Source organism: Myxocyprinus asiaticus, chromosome 6, assembly GCF_019703515.2.
Source record: "Myxocyprinus asiaticus isolate MX2 ecotype Aquarium Trade chromosome 6, UBuf_Myxa_2, whole genome shotgun sequence".
Taxonomy (NCBI): Eukaryota; Metazoa; Chordata; class Actinopteri; order Cypriniformes; family Catostomidae; genus Myxocyprinus; species Myxocyprinus asiaticus.
In genome coordinates this window covers 889,327-906,599 of record NC_059349.1, presented here as the reverse complement: position 1 = coordinate 906,599, position 17,273 = coordinate 889,327, and the positions used below count along the sequence as shown (strand labels likewise).

General features: G+C 37.8%; 1 long non-coding RNA gene across 1 annotated transcript; it reads left to right on the top strand.

Moving 5' to 3' along the window:
- The first annotated feature begins 346 nt into the window (after positions 1–346).
- On the top strand, positions 347–14,520 carry LOC127442993 (uncharacterized). Its single transcript, XR_007897573.1, has 4 exons — positions 347–448; positions 9,937–10,192; positions 10,471–13,622; positions 13,740–14,520. It is a non-coding gene; the product is annotated as an uncharacterized LOC127442993 (long non-coding RNA).
- The last annotated feature ends 2,753 nt before the right edge of the window (positions 14,521–17,273 follow it).

Below are 17,273 nucleotides of genomic sequence, written 5' to 3'. Positions count from 1 at the left end.
AACAACTGCATTGAATTTACGCAATGGACGAGCAAACAATTTTAGCTGTGAGTTTCTTCATAACTTCACTCTCTCAGAATATAAAGTGTAGCAAAAAGAAATGTCTTGGCAATTACATTTTCACATATTCCCTTATGCCTTCTTTGCCTGTGGAATTTCTCAGTTAAAGGGTAAACATGACCGCACCTTTAAGACATTTTGGTTTTAAAGCCTTGTTCCAGTTTCAAGCTTGTAAATGTTTTTTTTTTTTTTTTTTTTTTTTTTTTTCTTCTCATGAGTGTAATACTCATCCCTTCCTCCAGAGGGAGTATTTCACAGAGTTGTGTAGAAATGTGAACTAGAAGAAGAGTGAAGTACATGCATAAGGAAGTATTGTTGTATGCGCATGCTGATTTTGCCAATCCATCTAAAGTCCTGGTTAAGTATCGTTCTTTTGTTCAGCACTTATGTAAGTAGATGGTTTAACTATGCTCATATAGGTACTTTTATTTGTTTTATTTAGTGTTTGTTTCTCCAGATATTGTAACTATGCTGGGGAATGGAAATTTGTTTGCAGGATTGTTTGAAACAGCTTTTGATTTATGGAAGCCCAGGAGTGCCATTTAAGAAAGAATGAAGGAATAAATTATCAATCTATTAATTTGAAAATAAAAATGTGAAGAAATAAACCAATTTATAAATGGACAAATAAATAGACACATTTAAATTAATGTTTTAAAATTTACTTATATTTAGCAATAAAACAGCACATTAGTAAATAATTTTTAAATGCACCTTTTAAATTGTATTTTAAAAAGCATTTGGCAATTGCTTCATTCATTTGCCAGTTGCTTTTCTTTATTGTTTGACTTTTTCCATTTGTCAGTCCATACCTGCTGAAGCCTAGGAATGTAAATTAAAAAAGAATGAAGGAATAAATTATAAATCTATTAATTTGAAAATAAAAAATAAGTCAATTTATAAATGGACAAACAAAAAGACACATTTAAATGTGTTTATTTAATTCATGTTTAATAATATTATTATATTTGACAATTAAATTGTGCATTAATAAATCATATTCATTTCAGGTTTAAAATGTCATTAAATGTAGCAATAAATGAGTACATTGAGTCTTTTAAATGCACTTTTTATTGCACTTTATAAGCACCTTTTAAATTGCATTTTAAATAGGTATTTGGCAATTGCTTTTCTTAATTCATTTGCCAATTGCTTTTCTTTCTCCAATTGAGAATAGAGTTAAAAAAATGCCATTGGACTGTTGACTTGTGGGAGCAACCAATGAACTTTTGACTCAGTTATAAGACACATTCGCTCCTACGTGCCACTCGAAGAGGATGTAAGATGGCCTGTCATTGGACAACGGTACGAGCAATTTACATGATATTATTGGATCTGCGAATCCCACACATAAGAACGGATGCGAAGCATATCAGAAGTTAATGGTGACTCGTTCACTGTTGCTGTGAAATGCCGAGCACGGCCCTACTTGAGCATGCACAGTGATATGTGTCCAGGATGGGAGCTGGTACTCGTGATGCTGTCAACTGAATCAGCCTCCTGACCTGAGCCCCGAACTGAAAGCATGCGACGGAGGTGAGCAAAGGCAACGGCTCGAGTCGCTGGAGAAAGCCGATGGACTTTCCAGAATTTGTACTGAAGAAAATGCACATCCCCTTTCAGACATTCATTTTAAAAACACTGTATGATCATCTTTATATATTTATAGATTTTCCACACCAGCCTGCTGTGTATATCTGTTTATAATGGCACTAATAAAGTTTGTGCTTAATCTTTTGTTGTGCTCGTCTTCATAAAGATGTTTATTGACTGACAGTAGCTATACACACAGTAAACACACAATGTACACTTTCTTTTATCACTTTCCTCTTTTACAATTGTAGTCTGGGTCTTATTGATTTAACATTTGGATGTGAGTTTTGAATGGGTTTACATTTTAATTGTACCTGAATCGATTATGTTATATACAATTAAATATATTTAATTGACACAGAGAATGGCATTTAACATGTCAAAAAAAGCAATAACCAACAAATGTTTTACCCCTTCACTGTTAGAATTATGTGAAATGAAACCATGTCACTTAACATAACTTTTACTGGAAGAAAAAAAAAGACCTTCTGGTCGTGTAAACGAAAGGAAACACTTTATTAAGCTTTATGAACAGAAACAGTTTAGCAAATTTTCACTGTGTCCCAGTGCTTATGGTCGATGATCTCACAGTGCAGTGCACAGAAGGTACAGTATATGGGCTTTGTTCATAAATATGGCAGAGAGAGCAGTCATACAGTAATGAAACAGGTGAATAATTGTAAGGTCAGGCAGAGCAGAGAAGCAATTGCTTTAGGATCTGGCGGTATTCTTCATCGGCTCGGTACCTTTAAGCGGTGAAGCAGGGTGAGGCAAATGGTGGTTGTTGCACGTGTTTCAGTTCGGGAGGCTTGTTCTGCTGACAGCATCATGATTACCAGCTCCCATCCTGGACACACATCACTGTGCATGCTCCGGTAGGGCATGTATACTGCTCGTAACATTGTCCAGTGAGAGGCCATCTTACATCCTCTTCAAGTGGCAAGAGAGGGTGTGTCTTATAACTGAGTTAACAGTCCAATGGCATTTTTTAAACTGTTCTCAATTGGAAAAAGAAAAGGAAAAGCAAAATGAAAAAGAAAAGCCATTGGCAAATGGATGAGGAAAAGTAATTGGCAAATACCTTTTTAAAATGCAATTTAAAAGGTGCATTTAAAAGACTTATTAATGTACTCATTTATTGCTACATTTAATGACATTTTATACATGAAATAAATATGATTTATTAATGCACAATTTTATTGTTAAATATAATGACATTATTACATTAATTAAATAAACACATTTAAATGTGTCTTTTTATTTTTCCATTTATAAATGGACTTATTCAAGTTTTTATTTTCAAATTAATAGATTAATCATTTATTCCTTCATTCTTTTTAAATGGCACTCCTGAGCTTCCATGGTGATTAGGGATGTAACCGATTAACCGGCATTAACAATTTGTTCGAATAATATTATTGGTTAAAAATAAAACCGAGAGGTTAATTAAAGAAACAACAGGGTGGTAATTTGATGGGTTTATCAAAGGGGCTCTAAAATAATTATTACGTAGGGCATGTTATGTACACATGAGGGTGCTGTTAATGTAAAGTAATGTCATCCTCTCAGTTTAAAAGACTATGACTGGAGTGGTGGTGGTGTAGTGGACTAAAGCACTGAACTGGTAAGTGGAAGGTTGTTGGTTCAATCCCCACAGCCACCACCACTGTGTCCTTGAGCAAGGCACTTAACTCCAGGTTGCTCCAGGGGGATTGTCCCTGTAATCAGGGCACTGTAAGTCGCTTTGGATAAAAGCATCTGCCAAATGCATAAATGTAAATGTAAAGACTTTAAAGTTTATTAGTAGCGTTATTGTATAATGTTGTGTACTTTGAGGCATTTAAAATGAAATAAAAATTGAACCTGCTTGTAAGGTCTCCTCGAGCATTTAAGTAAAGCTGCTAATTTAAATTACTACACAATAATAATTTAATTTAGTTACACAAGTTACTAACAAAAAGTGGCCAAATAAATTAAAACTATTTAAATATCGAAAATACTTGTAAATATATTACAATACAATTAAATTAAGTGTGCAGTTAAAAGTTCTGATAGCAGAATTGAATAATATCACACGTATAATTAGGGTGATGTTAAATTGAACTTGTAAAATTATGCTAAATATAAATAATATAGTTAATAAAACAAGAAAACACCCTAATTTATATGACTTTTTTATCCAAGTTGAAATATAGTGATATAGAGCAGCAATAAACTAAATATTTTACTTTACAAAAGAAGACAGTGACATCTGGCAAAGATGAAATCACAAAAATCCCCAGTTCCCCAATATAAGTAAATCATTTATTTTAACTTGGGTATTTACATGAGCTGTCTGAAGAAGAAAAAAACTATAAATTTAAATTATCTGGATATCCCTGTGCAACATATGAGAGAGAAAGGATGATTTAGGTGATGATTCCTCTCTATTTCATGCCAGTAGTTACTTTTTTACCCCCACCAGCATCTTTTGTAAACTTTTAATTTTGAGGTGCCATGCAACAGTTTTCCTCAAATAAACCAGTCTGAGTAGTGCAAAATGAGTTGTGAAGTGTAGTCGGAATTATCAGCAGACAATACATTGACTGAAACTTCTTTGACATCTGGATCATAATGGCTACGTTCACATGCGTATTACAAACCCAGACATGTTCATTATTATCAGCAAGTGATGGAAGACCAGATGGATAAAGTAATTTGCTGTCGTATGGTGGAATTTAAATACCATTGAATCAAGACATCATAAAATTCGAAGGACAGCAGGAAAAACTGCATTATAAACATATACAGTTGTGCTCAAAAGTTTGCATACCCTGGCAGAAATTGTGAAATTTTGGCATTGATTTTGAAAATATGACTGATCATGCAAAAAAACTGTCCTTTATTTAAAGGTAGTGATCATATGAAGCCATTTATTATCACATAGTTGTTTGGCTCCTTTTTAAATCATAATGATAACAGAAATCACCCAAATGGCCCTGATCAAAAGTTGACATACCCTTGAATGTTTGGCCTTGTTACAGACACACAAGGTGACACGCACAGGTTTAAATGGCAATTAAAGGTTAATTTCCCACACCTGCCGCTTTTTAAATTGCAATTAGTGTCTGTGTATAGTCAGTGAGTTTGTTAGCTCTCACGTGGATGCACTGAGCAGGCTAGATACTGAGCCATGGGGAGCAGAAAAGAACTGTCAAAAGACCTGCGTAACAAGGTAATGGAACTATATAAAGATGGAAAAGGATATAAAAAGATATACAAAACCTTGAAAATGCCAGTCAGTACTGTTCAGTCACTTATTAAGAAGTGGAAAATTCGGGGATCTCTTGATACCAAGCCAAGGTCAGGTAGACCAAGAAAGATTTCAGCCACAACTGCCAGAAGAATTGTTCGGGATACAAAGAAAAACCCACAGGTAACCTCAGGAGTTATACAGGCTGCTCTGGAAAAAGACAGTGTGGTTGTTTCAAGGAGCACAATACGACGATACTTGAACAAAAATGAGCTGCATGGTCGAAAGAAGCCTTTACTGCACCAATGCCACAAAAAAAGCCCGGTTACAATATGCCCAACAACACCTTGACATGCCTTGCTGTAATTTGGAGTGACGAGACCAAAATAGAGCTTTATGGTCACAACCATAAGCACTATGTTTGGGGAGGGGTCAACAAGGCCTATAGTGAAAAGAATACCATCCCCATTGTGAAGCATGGTGGTGGCTCACTGATGTTTTGGAGGTGTGTGAGCTCTAAAGGAACAGGGAATCTTGTGAAAATTGATGGCAAGATGAATGCAGCATGTTATCAGAAAATACTGGCAGACAATTTGCATTCTTCTGCATGAAAGCTGCGCATGGGTCGCTCTTGGACTTTCCAGCACGACAATGACCCTAAGCACAAGGCACAAGTTGACCCTCCAGTGGTTACAGCAGAAAAAGGTGAAGGTTCTGGAGTGGCCATCACAGTCTCCTGACCTTAATATCATCAAGCCACTCTGGGGAGATCTCAAACGTGCGGTTCATGCAAGACGACCAAAGACTTTGCATGACCTGGAGGCATTTTGCCAAGATGAATGGGCAGCTATACCACCTGCAAGAATCTAGGGCCTAATAGACAACTATTACAAAAGACTGCACGCTGTCATTGATGCTAAAGGGGGGCAATACACAGTATTAAGAACTAAGGGTATGCAGACTTTTGAACAGAGGACATTTCATTTTTTTCTTTGTTGCCATGTTTTGTTTTATGATTGTGCCATTCTGTTATAACCTACAGTTGAATATGAATCCCATAAGAAATAAATGAAATGTGTTTTGCCTGCTCACTCATGTTTTCTTTAAAATTGGTACATATATTACCAATTCTCCAAGGGTATGCAAACCTTTGAGCACAACTATATATTGTAACAGTCATATGCCTGTCACAGTGTATGTTCATATTTTTGTCATGGTGTTGTATTCATCCCTGCTACCAGGAGTCACTGTTAGTACCCTGGGTAAGATTTGTATATATAGAGGAAGTAGAAGAGGAAGAGGCAGATCAGTTTGTATTCCTCATGGTGTATAAAGGTTCCACAGCTAAATCCTTGATGGAGAAACTTTCTCAAACTTTTTTTGTGATTTACTGCTCAAATAAAGGATTCATTTTCTGAGAAAGATGCTACAACTAAGAAAGCTATTACCTTTGTTCAACAATGTGATCCTCGGTGCATCTTTGCAACTGCTAAGAGACTGTTCAGGAATTACTACAACTAACTAGTCATCTAGACCATCTTTGTTCATCTTATCAAATAGGACTGTTTCAGATTTGAATCTCTTTCATCATTGTTTATTCATCTGCCAATCTCATGTTGTTTATGTTCATATTTGGTATTGTTTTTGCCGTATAATTTTTTTCTCTCTTTGAATGTTTTATTCCGAAAAATGGCGTGGTTGATTTACTTTATGGAACCTTGTGTTATAATTACACTTTATCATTTTGAATACATGTATGGAAAGAACGACACTTGCTCTCGTGTATTCATTGACTTTATTTTACTTTCATACACTACATATCCTTTGGATAATAGCAATAATGAGTCCCCCTTTATCTCTTACGTAACACCTTAGTTCGAAGTAGCTGAGGCAGGTTATAATATCTAAGGTTAGAGTTGTTATCTGTAATTATTTCAGATTTCCATTGTCTTGCTTGCATTCGAGTTTTGATACAGTTTGAGAATTATAGAAACATGAGTGACATGAACAAAGAGCTGTTTTACATTGGCTAAATCTACATCTGCATGTTTTCATGCTCATATTTAACTATGTGAACTTCAAATCAACTGCTGAACCCAACCGTTCAAGCCTATAAATTATTTACTTGGAACTGAATGCATTAACTAAAAAAAGATATGACTAGAAATAAAAATAAAAAAAATTCCCAATTTGGAATGCCCAATTCCCATTGCGCTCTAAGTCCTCAAGTAGTGACTTGCCTCAATCCGGGTGGCAGAGGATGAATCTCAGTTGCCTCTGTGTCTGAGACCGTCAATCCACATATCTTATCACGTGGCTTGCTGAGCGCGTTACCGCGGAGACGTAGCACGTGTGGAGGCCCACGCTATTCTCCACGCGCCCCACGAGAGCGAGAACCACACATTATAGTGACCACGAGGAGGTTACCCCATGTGACTCTGCCCTCCCTAGCAACCGGGCCAATTTGGTTGTTTAGGAGACCTGGCTGGATTCACTCAGCACGCCCTGGATTCGAACTCGTGACTCCAAGGCTGGTAGTCAGCATCAGTACTCGCTTAGCTACCCAGGCCCCAGAAATATTTTTTTTAAACCACAACATATTATGCTTTATATCAAGCGTGCAAGTGACGAATGTTGAGTTAGATTGATGTAAAAAAAAAATCACATTACAAAATCAGATACGTATACGATTTGATTCCACATATGTAAGGCTACGTTCACACTGCAAGCCTTGGTGCTCAATTTGGATTTATTGATCAGATCCAATTTTTTCGTTTGGCTGTTCACATTTTTTAAATGTGGCCAATATCAGATTCCAGTGTGAACTGGTCATGGTCCTGAACTGACCCGCATGTGCAAAAGAACAATAACAAATACATCACACGCAGCACGCTGTCATACGGAAGTAAGCATGGAGGCTAGTGAAGTCAGTGTTTACGTGTTTATTTATAAGGTGATGTGCAGCGGAAGCCAGCGAATTCATGAGCAGGTGATAAGGAGGATGAGGAGAAAGAGAGCAAAATTTTCGCTATGCTCTCAAACACAGGTTACAATATGACCCCTCAAGGTTTGCTTGAATAGAGCTGTCACCCCAAATACTTATGAGTTGTAACACCTCACTGTCCCTCCACTGACTATTTTCGCAGCTGTCTTCCATATTCACAAAGTGACCAAAGAACTACTGGTATGTAAAATCTTTAGTTACTCCCGCCAGCGTAGCATTGTGACAAATGTCGAGAGTGACGTGAAAGTCGCATGAATTCCAATATGACTGTTCAGACTGAGGTTGCATTGAAAAAATCAGACCCGTATCTGATTTAGGACCACATGGAAGTGGCCCAAATCAGAATCAAAAAGATCAGATTCCATGTGGTTTGTGCTGTTCACACTGTTATGAAAAAAGCAGATCAGAGACATATATGAGCAAAAAAATCTGATTTGGGCCACTTTTGCCTGCAGTCTGAACGTAGCCAAAGTGGCTAAAATCGGATTTGAAAATATCAGATTAAAAGCACTTTTGGCTGTTCTGGTCATCCAATTAACAGATCTGCATCACATGTGAGTGAATAAATCAAATTTAGGCCACATTTAGATGCGGTGTGAACCGGTGCCCTGAGTGCAAGGCTCTGCATTTCTGGCCACTCTCCTTTGACTTTGGCTTAAAGGGTCATGAAATACTTTTTATTTTTTTTATTTTATTTTTTTTATTTATTGTTTCTTGAGGTTAGCTTATAATGTTATCAAAGTTTTTTGCACAAAAAACAGTCAAATATTTTTAAAACATGATCATTTTCAGATACCGATGAGCTCAAGTTAAGGATGGTGACTGGTTTTAATGGAGCAACCCTTGCTTTTCTCATGGTGAAAGCACAATGTTTGTAACCTCTCTGGTTCTCAATGAGCAAATGTGAAATGTGCCTTTTTCACTGGCATCTGCAAAATGAAGTTGTGATGTGTTAGAGGGGTCATATCATAATCAAGTGCCACTAAGCAGGACCCCTAAAGCCTTGAGGGCTGCACTCTTAATTTTAGTAATTGTCATAAGATTTATTTAATTTTATAGTAGAATTTAATATTGAGAGTTAATTTTTAAAGTATAACAGATAAATTAGGGGTGTAACAGGTAAATTTTCTCATGGTTTAGTTTACATTTTCAAAGAGACACTTTCCCCTACATTCAATGCAAAATAGAAAACAGTCGTGATCACTTTTTACAAAAATGAACCATAGTTTTACTATAGTAATATTGTAGTTACCATGATTGTAATAACCATGGTCTTTCTGCAGAAACCATGGATTTACTAATATTGTAGTAACCAAAAATATGCATATTTTATATTTAATAGCCTACATATGATCTATATTCCATCTATTCATTTTCGGTGTGTTTTGTACTCTTTAATCTGGTGAGAACTGGCTTGAACTCTTAAAGGGATAGCTGACCCAAAAATGAAAATTCTGTCATAACTTACCTAATGTTTTGCAAAACCGTATGACTTTCTTTCATCCGACCACAAAAGGAGATGTTAGGCATAAGGTTATTCTCAAATGTTAGTCTCAGTCACCATTCACTTTCATTGTATTGGTAAAAGATGAATGAAAGTGAATATTGACTGGGACTAACATTCTGCCTAACATCTCCTTTTGTGTTCCATTTGAATTTCTCACATCTATGGGCTTTGAACAACATGAGGTTGGGTAACCATTTGGTTATTTGGGTGAACTACTCTTTTAACTACCTTTTTAAGTATTTGTTGAAGGTGTTTGCCAAGAACAACAATATAAATGTAAATCGGTAAACGATTGTTATTCAATATCTGTACATACCCTTACCTTGCACATATATTGTCTCACTGTCATGTTCTTTGTGCACTTGCTTGTTTCTCCTATCACCAAAAAAAAAAAAAAAAAAAAATCGATTTTGTGTCTTGCCATGTGTTTGTTTAATGTCTGGATTCATGTTTCTTTTGCAAATTATCATTATTAAATTAATGTCATTTCCTACATAAAAGGGATATTGTATAAATTAAGGAATCTGGTCCTTTTTTCAGATCTGCTCCTCCACATCGCACAGAGATTGGGATTCACCCCTGCAGTGAAACCACTTCTACAGCGATTTACCAATAAATACTGTGATTATTTCCATCAACCTACCAGTGAAAAAAGGGGAAAAAAAAAATCAAAGTCTTACCAAGGAACTCCACTGGCATACTATTGCAAAAATGAATTTTGTTAAAGAGGAGAGTGAAGACATGAGTGATCCAGAGACACACCAAATAAAAAATGAAGAAAATAAGGAACAAAGAGGTTGGTGTCCATTCTTGATTCTTCATGTTTGTTTTGAGGAACATTGAGGTAACAAAGCTTCAGGCAGTTTGCTTGATCTGGCAGCTGTAGTTTGAGAATTATAGACACAGTAAAATTACAGCTAAACAAATGTATATGAAAATTACAGAACTAACCTTCAGCATATCAGATATCGCATAAAAGTAGATTCTTGGCCTTTGTCGCTTATTGACATTAAATAGGGGTTCATTTGATTGTGTATTTTTCACATTTGTCTCAATTTACTTTGTTCATTTTAGACTTAAAAGAAGAAAATCAAGAACTGAATGACGTGGAGGAAAATCAGTATCAAAAATGTGATAATTTAATGACTAGAGAAGAATATTATAGTGGCTCAAAGACTGAAAAATATTTCTCACAGAAAAGAACTCAAAGAATAACAGCAAAAAATTCTTTCACTTGCTCTCACTGTGGAAAGTGTTTTGCACGAAAAGGAAACTTTAATGCTCACTTAAAACTTCACTCTGGAGGGAAGCCTTTCACATGCCTTCAATGTGGAAACAGCTTCATATATAAAAGAAACCTTACGACTCACATGAAAATCCACTCTGGAGAGAAGCCCTTCACCTGCCATCAGTGTGGAAAGAGTTTTACATATAAAGGAGATTTTAAGCGACATGCGAGAATTCACACTGGAGAGAAACCTTTCACCTGCCATCAATGTGGAAAGAGTTTCACAGAAGGAAGAAATCTCACACTTCATCTACGCTATCATTCTGGATTAAAGCCATTTAATTGTGATCAGTGCAACAAGGCATATACGCGTGCATCACAGCTAAAGCTACACATGACAAGTCATGCAAATGAAAAGCCGTACGTGTGTTCTTTTTGTGGAAAGAGTTTCATTACATCAACAAACCTGAAAACACATGAGAGAGTGCATACTGGAGAGAAACCATACCACTGCACTTCATGTGGGAAGAGTTTCAACCACTCAAGTAATCTACGGACTCATCTAAAAAAGCATTGTCCAAATGTGTCAAAGTGAGCTAAGTTAATTTCGGGGGCAACAATTTTGTTGTTTGTAGCTGTCAAAATTAATGTGTTAACGCATGCGATTAATTTAAATTGTTTAACACGTTAATTTTTCTTAATCACAATGCATTTACCAATTTTCACGTTAGATACTGACATTTTATTCAGCTCTGAGTTTTAAACACTGGTTGGAGTAGAACAAAACCTTTGCGATTGTGTCCGGTGCAGACAATACACTGATGTACACACCACAAACAAACGCACAACAGCCATTCTGTGTCAATGATTAAGTGATGGAGATGGGACCTCTTGCAAAACAAACACAGATGGGACTTATAATACTAGTAAAATAAAGTACTTAACGTCCTTTGTTAGTCAGAATTTTACCACAGAAGAACGTTAAGTCTTATAAGCCAAACACATAATATGGCACTGATGATGGACTGCTGTGGCCAATTCTCCCATTAAGGATCTGTCGATGCTCTGATCAAAGTTCATATAATTTTAACTTTGTACCCATTGCCACTAAGCTTTTGAAGCGTCAGCTATTGATTACTGGGCAACTTGGATAAAGTCTCATTATGTAGGCAGTGCAATAGCTAAACGCAAAACAAGACATCGGCCGTGTTCCGAATATCTTACTACCATACTATTGTTATTTCTGCTATCCACAGTTTTCTTGAGCAACCACTGGGTAGCGCCATGATGATTCTAACTGCCTGTTTTGTGTTTCTGGTCTCGAGACACAATGTAAATACTAGCGATTCAGACGGAGAACAACCATTTAAGTGTTATTTGGAGTACAAATTAATTTTACCCTCAACTTGTGCAGTTGTTGGCTGTCATAACTCAATGTTATGTGATATAGTTAATGATATCAACTTAACTCACCTCGGACCATCGCTTCATGACATCTACATACTCGGGTGAGGCACAGTCTATAAAAAAAAAGCTAATCTCGACTCTCGAAGTATCGGTGCAATAGATTCACGTTTTTTTGACAACTTCTACAAATATAATACTTTACCTGCTAAGAATAAACACTGATGCGGTTGAAAACACTGGAGACCGGAAATTGAAAACAGGCAAACCGTGGAACACTTCCATGTTCAGGAAAAAGGTGGATACATAGATATGACAGAAGCAGTAAGATTAATATGGGTAGGATGCCATTGCGAACACAGCCACTGTCTGCAGTGCTTTTTTATGTGGAGTTCAAAGCAGTGCTTGATGCCCTGACGCGAATCATGTGCATTCCATATCCAAAGTGGACTGCCACAGCTAGCCTGCTGATTAATATTGTTGAGGATAAGGGTTTAAGAGAATTAATGTGAATTGCAATGAATACGCAACCTATGAAGACTAGTTCTTTCAATTAGACAAACTCCCACTTAGACTTTGGGAAATGTTTAATGTTACTTGAATTGGTGCTATTTTAGTGCATTTCTTTCTTTATACTGTTTGATTTGAAAATGTTAATACAGCATTATTGTTACATTTTGTTTTGTTTTCTTTCCTAAGATGGAAAGAATGCATTTAGACAGTAAAAGCATACATAGTTAAATTTGAGCACTTTCGATATCTGTGATTAATCGTGATTTTTAACTATGAAAAATTATGCAATTAATCGTGTTAAAAAAATTATCGACTGACAACACTAGTTGTAAGGACCCCCTGCAAAAAATAAGAAACATTTCCACTGCTTTCACCTCATCCCGTCTTATCTTAGTGCCAGCCAGGGATCTCTGTGTGGATGAGTCTCTGATGAAGTGGAAGGGTAGGCTGACATTTCGCCAGTTTATACCAGCTAAACGGCACAGATTTGTGGTCGTTTTTTTGTGTTGTGTGATTTTCTCACCGGTTACGTACAGGACATGATCATATACACATGACCCCCCACCAACATCCAGCACTTCGAGGGCCTTGAGATCTCTGGATCAGTTGTAATGTCTACTGGTGCCATACCTGAGAAAGGGTCACATTGTGTACATGGACATCTGGTACTGTAGTCCCACACTGTTCCAGCACCTCTTGTCTCTGGACACAGGAACTTGTGGGACTGTATGAGCTAACAGGAGGGGGATGCCAACATTCACCTGCAAGATGACAAAGGGCCAGGTTGATTTAAAAAAAATTGAACTCAATTGGCAGGACAAGAGGGATGTTCACATCCTTACCCCACAGTATATCCATCCATGATGTCAGCCACAGGGAAGGTTGATCACATCACTGGTGAAAGAACGATGAAGCCTCTCTGTGTGCTAGAATACAACAAAAAGATGGAGGCAGTGGACAAGGCTGATGATAGGCTTTCTTGAGTGTGCCAGAAAGACCACTGAGTGGTATGCGAAAGTCTTCTTTCACCTTCTTGACACTGCTGTACTGAACAGCCACATTGTCCACCATCAACTTTAAGGTGAGAAATCTGCACATCAATAAAAAATAAAAAAAGAGTTCACCCAAAAATAAAATTTTCTAATTTTTCTCTTATCTCATAATTTACACGTCTCAAATTTATTTGACTTTCTTCCAGGGAACACAAACAAAGATATTTTGATGGAGTTATGATGTGAATATATCCATACAAACTCTGAAGCTCCAAAATGTACATAAAGGCAGCATAAAAGAAATGCACATGACTCCAGTGGATTAATCCATTCAGTCTTCTGAAGCGAACCAGTCAGTTTTGGGAGAGAACAGACCAAAATGTAACTCCTTTTTCACTGTACATCTGGCCATTGCAGTCTTTAGGCCTGATCATGATTTCAAGCTCGCTTACGCTTCCTAGCGATAGATGCATGCACAGAGCTAGGAAGTGTAATGCAGCTTGAAATCATTATCGCCAAGGAGACGCTGATGTCAGGGTTTATAGTCAGAAAGGACTTGTGTGTTGCCCCCTGTTTTGAAAAGTACCACACTGAAGAATTACTGACTTTACTGTGAAATAAAATAAGTAAATGTTTAGTTAGTAATCGTTATTGTTATGATATTTGTATTAGTTAATGTTATACTTGATTTGTTATTCATTGTAAAAAAAAGTTTTTTTTCATCATTTGTAAGTGGTTTATTAACTTTGAAATGTGTGCATTGTAGGCCTTGCCCACCGCTAGTGCGATGTAATTGAATTTTATGACTGTTACTTAATAGTTGTTATGGTTAATGTTATTTGTATTTATTATTTGTACTGTTATTCAATGTAATTGTGATAATTCTGAATGGTTTAAGTGTTATTTTTAGTTGATTGATTGTCTATAAATAAATGTATAAACACATAAATAGCATATATGTAATACATTTTTTATTTTTTAAATAAATTCTCCAAGCCATCGCTCTGCCCATCCTACCTGCACTCACACATATAATTAACACATTTCTATTTACTGGCACTTTTCTCACCGCATTTAATCAGGCTCAAGTAACTCCACTACTTAACCTGCATTTAACCCCACACAAGTAGAAAATTAAAGACCAGTCTCTCTCCTATTCATAGCGAAAACACTCGAAAGGGTAGTTTTCAATCAGATCTCTGCCTATCTCTCATAGAACAAGCTGCAGGATAACAATCAGTCAGGCTTCAAAAGTGGACATTCCACCGAGACTGCCCTGTTGTCCATCACTGAGACAGGAGAGAGCCGGATCCAGATCATCCGTCCTTATTCTGCTGGACCTATCCGCAGCCTTTGACACAGTCAACCATCAGATCCTACAGTCCACCCTCTCTACTCTGGGCATCACAGGAACTGTGCTTGGATGGTTCAGGTCCTATCTCTCAGGTAGGTCTTTCAATGTATCCTGGAGAGGTGAGGTGTCCGAGTCCCATCAGCAACTGGGGTACCTCAGGGATCAGTGAATGGACCACTTCTCTTTTCTATATACACAACATCACTGGGACTCATTATTCAAGCACAAGGATTCTCTTACCACAGCTACGCCAGTGACACACAGCTCTACTTGTCTTTCCAGACCAACGACCCAATGGTGACGGCTGGAATCTTGGCCTGTTTGGCAGACATCTCGGCTTGGATGAAGGAACACCACCTGCAACTCAACATAGCAAAAACTGAGCTTCTTGTCTTTCCTGCCAACCCCGCTGTTGAGAACAACCTCACCATTCTGCTGGGTTAATTTACAATAAAACCATCAAAAATGGTCACAAATCTAGGGGTAACCATCGACAACCAACTCAATTTCACAGACTACTTCTCAAAGACAGTACGATCATGTAGATTTACACTACAACAGGAAAGAAGACCCTTCCTCTCTGAACATGCCACACAACTCCTTGTTCAGTCACTTGTCATAACTAGACTGGACTACTGTAACACTCTCATTGCAGCAGCTGTATTGCTCAACAGATTGAAGCCACATCACTCCTCTTTAGGCTTCTATTTTTGATGGTGGGCGGGCAATACAAAATTTTGAAGTGCAAAAAAACTTCACAACAGTTTTTCATAATGTTTTTCGTTGTAAAAATTGCAAAAATTATCTAATATTTCTCAGTTTTTCACATAAGAATGACTGAGTAACCATGGTAACAGGGCTTTGTGTTCCCCCACGAGTGGGCGGGGCCTCTTTGCTGAATGTATCTTTTCACAGTAAACCGCCAAATCATTTTAGCACTGACTCTCTTTACAACTTTACTCTCTTAGAATATAAAGTGCATAATAAAAAAGAGGCTGCTTGGCAATTAGATAATTATTTCACAAAGCTTCAAATTCATCCACGCCTTTTTCAAAAGGTAAATGTGTCCGCACCTTAATACATATAATATCCCATTTCCATGGTATTAAGATGCGTTTTAGGTGATCACAAAAACCACATACGTATGTGGGCAAAAACGCAAGTGACCAGATCGCATTTGAGGTGTAATCCCTCCTGTATGCATACCGGCAGCAGTGAAGCACCGCCCCTCACCTGTCAATCAACCGCTGTGCTAAAACGAGTTTAACTTGCCGATTATTACAAGTGGTTTTAAAAGGAAATAACCGTCCGATCTAAAAATAAAAAAAAGCATACAAAAACATACACAGTCACGAGACCTTCACGGATCTTCTTAAGTGTGTCTGATATCAACACAGATGACAAGTACACTATATTGCCAAAAGTATTCGCTCACCTACCTTTAGACGCATATGAACTTAAGTGACATCCCATTCTTAATCCATAGGGTTTAATATGACGTCAGCCCACCCTTTGCAGCTATAACAGCTTCAACTATTCTGGGAAGGCTTTCCACAAGGTTTAGGAGTGCGTTTATGGGAATTTTTGACCATTCTTCCAGAAGCGCATTTGTGAGGTCAGACACTGATGTTGGACGAGAAGGCCTGGCTCACAGTCTTCACTCAAATTCATCCCAAAGGTGCTCTATCGGGTTGAGGTCAGGACTCTGTGCAGGCCACTCAAGTTCTTCCACACCAAACTCGCTCATCCATGTCTTTATGGACCTTGCTTTGTGCATTGGTGTGCAGTCATGTTGGAACAGGAAGGGGCCATCCCCAAACTGTTCCCACAAAGTTGGGAGCATGGAATTGTCCAAAATCTCTTGGTATGCTGAAGCATTCAGAGTTCCTTTCACTGGAACTAAGGGGCCAAGCCCAGCTCCTGAAAAACAACCCCACACCATAATCCCTCCTCCACCAAACTTCACAGTTGGCACAATGCAGTCAGACAAGTACCGTTCTCCTGGCAACCACCAAACCCAGACTCGTCCATCAGATTGCCAGATGGAGAAGCGTGATTTGTCACTCCAGAGAACGCGTCTCCACTGCTCTAGAGTCCAGTGGCGGCGTGTTTTACACCACTGCATCTGACGCTTTGCATTGTACTTGGTGATGTATGGCTTGGATGCAGCTGCTCGGCCATGGAAACCCATTCCATGAAGCTCTCTACGCACTGTTCTTGAGCTAATCTGAAGGCCACATGAACTTTGGAGGTCTGTAGCGATTGACTCTGCAGAAAGTTGGCGACCTCTGCGCACTATGCGCCTCAGCATCCGCTGACCCCGCTCTGTCATTTTACGTGGCCTACCACTTCGTGGCTGAGTTGCTGTCATTCCCAATCGCTTTCA